Below are 8384 nucleotides of genomic sequence, written 5' to 3'. Positions count from 1 at the left end.
GGAAGAAAAATTCAAGAGGGAGTTTTTTTGCTCACTCGTTGATACTGCTCGAAGAAAGATTTAGATAAATGAAGCATCATGAAAAGACCGGGGTGGGGGTGGGGCATTTCTATGACCTTAGTAAGCAGCCAGCAGACAGGAAAACACTCTTGAACAATTGTACGGACCTTCACTGGATGCTGACACATGGGGAATGTTCATACCTCAGTGACACAGACCTCTATGTCGAATTGGACAACATCCATCACATTTTGCCATACGAGAAGCACTCTCCACTCCAAGTTCTCCAATTCATTCATGATGCAGAGCTGAAGGACACTTTTCCTCATGCGTGGATAGCTTTGAGGATTCTGCTCAGACTGCCCGTCATAGTCATGACTCGTGAGCGCAGCTTTTCAAAGCTCAGGCTCGTTAAAACATACCTTGGATTGGTGATGGCCAATGAGAGACTGCCATTGCTTGCTATTTTATCCTTGAAAATGCCATTGGCCAGTCTCTGGATCTCTCTGATGCTGTGTTTCAATTCACCGGGACAAAGGCAAGAAAAGTGACCTTATGAACTAAAGGACTAAGGTTAACATTCTAAGGCTATCACCTGCTGTAACACTGTTTAATACTGGTCCACCCAATGGTGGTGCACAGTTCAATTTCTTGATGTTAGTACATTTCAGTTATTCTTAAAATTAAAAAGTTTCCTTAAGCATAGAGGAAACGAATTGTTTTTTATTTGCTTATATATGGCATGAATAAATACAGATTTGCAGATCCTAGTGTGCAAATTTATCGTCTTATATGACAGGGATAAATCATGCATGCAAATCGTGCATCAAAGTCGGGAATGGAAAAAAAAGGACAGGAAACAGGAAGGACGGGGGTGGGGGAAGTTGAGGAGGCGGAGTGAGAGCTACTGAGGGTGCAGCAGCTGCTTGCTAAAGATATTTCCACTCATGCATGGTGCATTTGAGGTCACACCAGCAGGGGCAGGGTGATGCACTCTTCAACATAGCATCCCCCATGCAGCATGACCTTGCACGCACCATGCGTGTAAGGTCACGCCAACCAAGGCAGGATCATGCCAGCAAGGGTAGGCCAATGCTGTTCCCAGAAGTACCAGAATATCCGGTATTCTAGGAATGCGTCAGTGGCCACAGAACTTCCCCAAAATAATTTCTGTTTAAATTAATGCTTGCTTGCAATTTTGCTTTCCTCTCATACACAATGCTGAGGAAGTCTTTGTAGCACATTCATTGATCCCCCACAGTCTATTTTGCATTTAATTTCCTGCTTGTTTGTGTGATGCTGCTGGTGTTAGTCTGAGCTTTATGAACGATTCAATGTTGTTGTTTTGTATTATATTAATGTCTCATATGGGCAAAATCTTGGTCATGTGAGGGCATAAACACAAGGAACCATGCTTTGAGCAGCTACAGAACTCCTTCTCCAGGAAGCTCCTATGTTTATTAAGCTCCCTGCTATAACACAACCTAGTCCAGTCTGGTGACTGTGGAGGACTAGGAACTCTATAATTTCCTCTCATTCTCTAGGTGAATTATTTGTGTCTGCTCCACTTATGTTTCGCATTTGGATGTGAGTTTGTTCACTAGCATTGCACATCTCTAGCTCACAATAGAGTTGGTGGGGCTCTGAGCCTTCTCATTCAAGGTGCTGCATCTTTCATCCCTATGTGACATTACCCAGGGCACAATCTCGACTGTTGAACAGCTGTGTCCCCTCAATTCTCCAGCCTGGGGTGCCTTTTACACTGCTTCACTGTGAGAGCAACCACTCCTGGTCTGCTCATACCCAGCCTCCAGTATGTAAATCACCCCCAGCTATACTGTACAAGTGCTATAGCTAGCCAGCCAGCCACCCATGAATTACATTACAGAGTAACACCAACCACTTCCCAGTCCCAGACTCATCCCCAGAAATGTGCCCAGCACCCTCCCAGGCAATACAAGCTCCTAGAAAGTCATTAATAGAAAATGATATGCACAAATCTTATTATTCCCAATGAAGCTCCCGAAAGCTTCAATCCAAACACATGGGTTTAGATAAAACAATGAAACAAGTTTATTAACCACAGAAAGATAGATGGTAAGTAATGACAAGTAATGAGGCATGAAAGTCAGAATTAGTTTGTGTTTTACCTTTTATTTCTTTGTAACCAATGCCTAGCTTAACAAGCTAAGTGAAGTCAAAGCAAAAGTCTCTCTCACCACGTGTTCTAACAGTCTTACTAGCTGAATCTTCCAGCCAGGATCTCCCCCAGTCCAAAGATGTTTTCTTTGTCTTTCAAGTGTTGTCAATGCCATGCATAGAGATGAAGGGAGAGATTATTTGTGTCCTCTGTTCTCACTTCTTAGAAAATCATCTCCAGCTGAGGTTCAGGAGGCAGAAAGTCTGGACGGGAACCTCTAGCTGTTCCACTGCTAAGATGTAAATTTCTCACTCACACCCTTCTTCCTGCCAAAGAATGATCACTTAACCAGGTGATAGACCAATTGATTATATTGACACCTTGCTGAGGTGTTGGCTAGCCTTTTGTCTCCAGCAGACTGGTTTGAAGCTGTTTCTCCAGACTTGGAACATGTCTTATACAGTAGAATTTAACAACTTTACTTACAATGTTGCCACACATATTTTACCAGGACAATCATGATCAGCAAATTATGGGTTTTCAAATGATGCCTCACAAGGCATGCTTTGTACAAAATGTATCATAGTCTTGTAAAAAGAGTGAATATAAGGGTATAGACTGTCACAATTTATTACTAATCTATCACAAATTAGTTACTCTCTTAAGATTTGACTCTCATGTGAGTCAGCTGTTTTGCACAGTTTGGCAATATACTGATCTATTGTTTTGACAGATTCTTGACAGCACTTTTAAACAAGATATAAAAGGTACCTGACACGTTTTGTGGGTTGAAAATGCTTTTGCAGCACTTATATCATCTTACTTGGGTCCTCCCATTCTGCTGCCAGAGCCTTTGCTGGAGTTAGGGGTGATCTCTGGTAAACTTATTAACATGCATGTACATTCTTATTGTTTTTAATAGGTTTTCTCTGTAATGCTTTTACCTTAAGAATAAATGTGCTTGCTTAGAAAGAGCTGAGTGGTACCTTAACTGGAGCAAATACACTGTTTCCAGTCTCTGATGAGAAGAAAAGCAGTCCTGCTGAGGCACCTGCCTCTTGGGGGATTCACAGTGTAGGCAGCAAAATGTGCAGCCCAGAAATACCCCAGTGAGGAGGGAAAGAGACGTGGGTCTCTGCCCAAGAGCGGTGACAGCTGGGAAACTGGAGAGCTAAGAGTGGTGCCCTTGCTGGAACATAGATGAGGAATATGTGTGCAGCTGACTTGAACTGTGACAGGTATCAACTGGAGAGTGAATCCAGCTAAGCTGCCACTCTTTCCTGTTCAGGGCTGAGCATGTGGCCTCCACAGAACCCTACACCCTGCAGGTTCAAGGAGCAGAGGTTGGACCCAGGGCACAGGCCTGGCACTATGGAGAGGCAGTAAGTGGCTCCATCTTCCTGCTCACATCTCTTGTCTCCCTGCTCCAAATTGGACACTGGCTATTCCAGAGCCTGTTGGGCTGATGAGTCCCCACATCTGTACCTGCCCCTGCTGGCTGCCTTTTCTCTCTGTTCTCAGGGCGCTCAGACATAGACGGCTCCCTCCAAGCTGCATGTAGGTCAGGAGGGCTCCTCCTGCAGGCATATGGGGGACTCAGCCACAGAGGCAGCAAGCTGGTTCTCCATGGTGTAGCAGTAAAAGAGAAGTGGCTAACCTAACCTAATGGGCCCCAATGGAGAAATGAGTGAAATCTGTTTACCCTTGACTGCACTCTGGCTCACACTTGGAAAGTTGATTAGAAATCGGCCTCTAGACCTTCAGGGGGAAAAGAAGAAAACCCCCAAAAGAGGACCCGAGTGGAACTGCTGCAGTGTGGGACTGCTGCAGTCTGCCTGACTTTGAAGGAAGCCTGGCAGGATGGCTCGGCGACAGGGAACAGCCCCACATTCATCTCAACTCTGTAGCCTAATGAGGCCGATGACCATGTCATCATTGTTAACCATTTCACTGCCGATCCCAATGTGTCAGAAAGGAGCGGGATGGGGCTGTACCAGAGATTGGCACCCTCTGCTGGGAGCAGCAGCTCGCTCTGGTGCTACAGCTGGACCGTGTGGGGGAGATGTCGCTGCTTAGTTCCTTTCCCCTTCAGACCCAGGGAGCCAGCCAGCCCGAAGGGAGCAGCCCACACCAGGGGGCACCTCAGACCCAAGAAGGGGCTGCCAGTCCTGCAACACCCAGCCATGCACTGAGGTCGAGCAGAACCCAGCAAGCATCAGAGCCCAGTGAAGGGGATCCAGCCAGCATGAAGCCTCCAGGCAGGAGGAGGGGCAGCAGCCAGCTGCCTCTGGGCAGCAGCCAGCAGTGAGGGGAGGAGAAGAGGCCAGGGAGGCCTGGAGCTCTCCCCTTAATGCCTTCCTCCCCATTCTCTTCCCCCCTTGAGCCCCAGTTCCCTGGGTTGATTTGCAGATCCCTTCTGGCTCCAGTTTGGGTTGATCTTTCCCCATCTGGGCAACTGCTGGGCCCTGAGATCAGTGCCTCCAGCTCACTGCCATGTGTCACAGCAAAGGCTGTTATCTCGGCATGTGCATCAGTAGCCTGGCATTTGGTTAGCAGTGCATCTCTGTGAATATCCTCTCCAGTGCAGGGAAGGGGAGGGCTGCGTTCATCTGCTTTGATGGAAGTGGGGCCTGATGGTAAAAGATTTGAGAAACGCTGGCTGATTGGATCCCGCAGCACTGAACTCAGACGTGTCAGACTACAATCAATGTCCAGCCCTAGCTGCTCTCAGGCATTATCTTTCAGGAGGAAAAGGGATTGCTTCTGGTTACTTCCTGAGCTCATTCTCCTGCTTGTTTATTGTGTTTGCTGGGTTACCTGCTGGCTCACCCCTTCCCTGCCCGGATGAGAAGTGTGACTGGCTGGTATCTGCACCGCCCAGGACTGTGAACGTCACAATGTCTCATCTTACAAACAGAGTTAATCAGACTTTGTCTGTTTCTCCTCTGCCTTTCACCCCCATTTCTTCTCCCTGTGTCTCCTTATGAGCTTTCCAGGGAGACTTGCACTTAAGAATAATGTACAGCGAAGGCCAATCACTTGGGTTGAGCAGAGCTGATGACTGTCAGAGAGCTGTCTGCAATGCTTCCTGTGCTATTCCCCTGGTGTTGGTTCCGGACGTCCTTACTCAGGTTTTACTCATTCCACACCCAGGCAAAGAGCCCCTCGAAATCAATGAGAAGGGCAGGTGATGAGCACTTCTTGGCTTCACCCAGTCACGTCAGCATCAGGGGGTTCTGTCTGAGTAAGGAAAGAGTAAAAGCTGAGTAAGATCCGCAGGACTTGGCAGATTGTACATTGGCCAGTATCACCTCTTTTGCTGTATTTATTTATAATAAAAGGAAAACTGAGGTAATGACAAGTTTCCATAGGGAATGGGGCAGCTCAGGGAAGTGTTGATAGCAGAGCTGGGCAGAAAAGTTCCCAAAAAACAGTTTTGCTTTGGAATTTGTTGATTGATGAAAATGGAAAATGTTTGTGGCAATGGTTGGATTTAGGACGGAACGCAGGCAGGTTTCCTGCCAACTGCCTGACTCCTCGGCACTCACCTGGTGTGTTGTTGGAGAGCCCCGGGCTTACCACGTCTGTGGTGCTGTGCAGATTCTTTCTGAGTTGGGGACCCCACAGCTTCCAGATGCCTGGGGCAGCTGGTTCCCTGGGCTGCTGACTGGGACTCAGCTGGCCTAGGAGCCATGGGAGTCCCGGTGCCTCAGCAGCCCCCCGCTGGGCTGAAGAGGAGGCAGGAGGCTGGAATTCCTGGTCTCAGAACCATGGCTGAGCCAGGACCCACGGAGCTTGGGAGCCAGCGCGTCCTGGCTCCTCTACAACCGTCCAGGCAAGCTACTGAAGACGCAGGGCTTCCCCGACAACCCCGTGAGGTGGCTGTGCAGCCAGTGACTCAGTTGCTCTCCTCATGTTTGTTCAGTGCCTGTTGTGAACTGACCTGGTGGTTCAATTTGGTTTCTAGCAGCCACATCTCAACAGAGTAACATCACCAGCCCTGGAGATCAGCCAAGGCCTAAACAGGCCCCGGAGCCTGCCCTCCATTACTGCTGGCCATGTTATGTAGGTGGATTGGCCTCTCCAGGATGTCAGTCCAGCCCCTTTCAGATGCTCTGGGTGTGGTGCACACCTCAGCGTGAGAGACTGACAGCAAAGGTACTTCTGTGTTTGCTGGGTTAGGAGCCCAGAGCCAGAGTGCTGAGGGGACGGTGGCAGGGTCATGGGTGCAGAGGAGGAAGCAGTTTGTGATCTGGGGCCTTTGACCTGGTGGTGGGTGAGTTCCCGCAGGAGTCCTGCACCTAGTGAGTGTAACCATGGCTGGGCTGGGGCCATCCAACCTCCCATGTATGAAATGGATGAGGACTGTGTCTCCTGGAGCAGCTTTTCCTGCTGTCTCCCCTGTGAGGAACCAACCTGCTACAGAAATCCAGCCTCAGCATCTGTGTCCCAGGCAGAGATGGAGAAGCCTGGTCATTGCGTTGTCGACCCCCACCCCCAGCTTTGCCTTCAGAAGGCTCCCAGAGAGGTCACCATGTTGTGCAACAGCGGCAAAGGAATACAGAGAGTCACCTTCTAACACTGACCAAGGAGCTTTATTGGGAAAAAGCCAACAGTGTTATGCATAGAGCTACCCTCTGTGCCTGCTTCACCACTGAGCTTCTGCCTCAAACCATTCCCAGTCAATGGTTTCCTGCTATACACATCTTTCCACCCACTTCTCCCTCATAACCCCCACTAAGAGGTACTTCCTGTCAAAATGCTCATGGTGAGCCAGGAGTGGCTAGGGGCTGCAGGAGGTCCGTGGGCTCTGGCAAGATGCAGCCCCCATGTGGCACCGTGAAGCCTGCCTTGAACCACTGCCGCAGCATCTGCGGCATACAAAGGTCGGTGTGTGTCAGCAATGGGGGACAGTTCTGTGGGGGGTCTGTGGCCGGGGGTGGTGGCTGTGCCCTCTCGACGCACTGGGGTCAGTGGCACTGGCTGGGACCGCCTTCAGTGAAGCAAAGGGGCACTAGTTTAACGATACTGCGAAGGGCCCCATAAATCCTCAGGACAGCCCTGGAGCTAGGCTAGGAGGAGCAGAGAGTCTTACACATGTTTTCTTGGAGCTCTCTTGGTGTTTCTGCTGAGTTTTGCCCTGACTATGTAGCAGATCCACCCGGGTTTTGCCCCCGTGGTGGCAGTTCCAAAGCAGTTCCCAGGCTTTCCGCTCAGACCCTTCCATTGGGCCCAGCTTCGGTCCCAGCTGGCTTCATTACAAATGGGTTGCTCAGCTGGGCTTAGTGCCATTGTGCCGGTCAGTTCTAGTTTGTTGCTGCCCACGTGAGTGCTGGCCAGGCAAAACAAGGCCTTACGCTCTACTTGCCGGCATTTCTCTGTTAGCCCATCTGTCATGTGGCAGTTTCTGAAAACCACAGCCGATCTGTTGCAGACTTTCAGAGGCCATTCTAGGCATCAGTGGGCAGAGCTCTATGGATTTGGGTGACAACTGGAAAACCAGAAAAGCCTGATTTCCACAAAAATCCCTGTTTGCTCACTCTGGATAGAGGGGTGAGGCAGTGAGCTCCCAGTGAGGGGTTAGAGTTGGAGCAGGGCTTTCTCTGCCTTCAGCACCAAAGGGCACTCTGTGTCATTAATTCCTGAGTTGTCCTAGTCCTCCCACTGCTGCTGATGGCCTAGGAAAGGGACAGCAGTTACCTATCCGACAGGGCTGCTGTAAAGTGCTTCATGAGCGCTGAGCATTGTTAAGGTGTATCATGCAGGCAGAAGCAGGGATCATCTACCTTCTTGTCTCTGCCCTTCTCAGGTCCCCATCAGCTCTTGGGAACAGGCACTGTCTGGTCCCTCCAGGGTGCACATCTGAAAGAACCGAAGTGTGTTTCAAACGCACATTGTGACAGCCACCCAAATCTATTTATTTGAAGCTGCTTTTCGCCCGGGACACACAACTGAGTATTGGGTGCGTCTGAGCCGCTGGGGATCATGAGGCAATAAAACCACAGTGTTGGAATACTGGTGAGTCTTTGGCAATCCTCAACTCCCAACATTGCTATTCTCCAACAGAGCCATTGTCCCCCTGGCGACTGTCTGACCAGAGCTGGCCTCCGGCCCCGCCACGAGACATTTCACAGGTAGGTGATCTCTATGACATTAGGCTCCGCGTTTAAGCAGGGCAGTTGGTGCTTACAGGAGCACTGGACACTCAGCGCAGCAGTGTCATTGCTGCCCGATTCTCCCTGGT

This window comes from Lepidochelys kempii, chromosome 8 (assembly GCF_965140265.1).
Source record: "Lepidochelys kempii isolate rLepKem1 chromosome 8, rLepKem1.hap2, whole genome shotgun sequence".
NCBI classification, from domain to species: Eukaryota; Metazoa; Chordata; order Testudines; family Cheloniidae; genus Lepidochelys; species Lepidochelys kempii.
The sequence above is the reverse complement of the archived record's forward strand: the minus strand, read 5'-3'. Positions refer to the sequence as shown.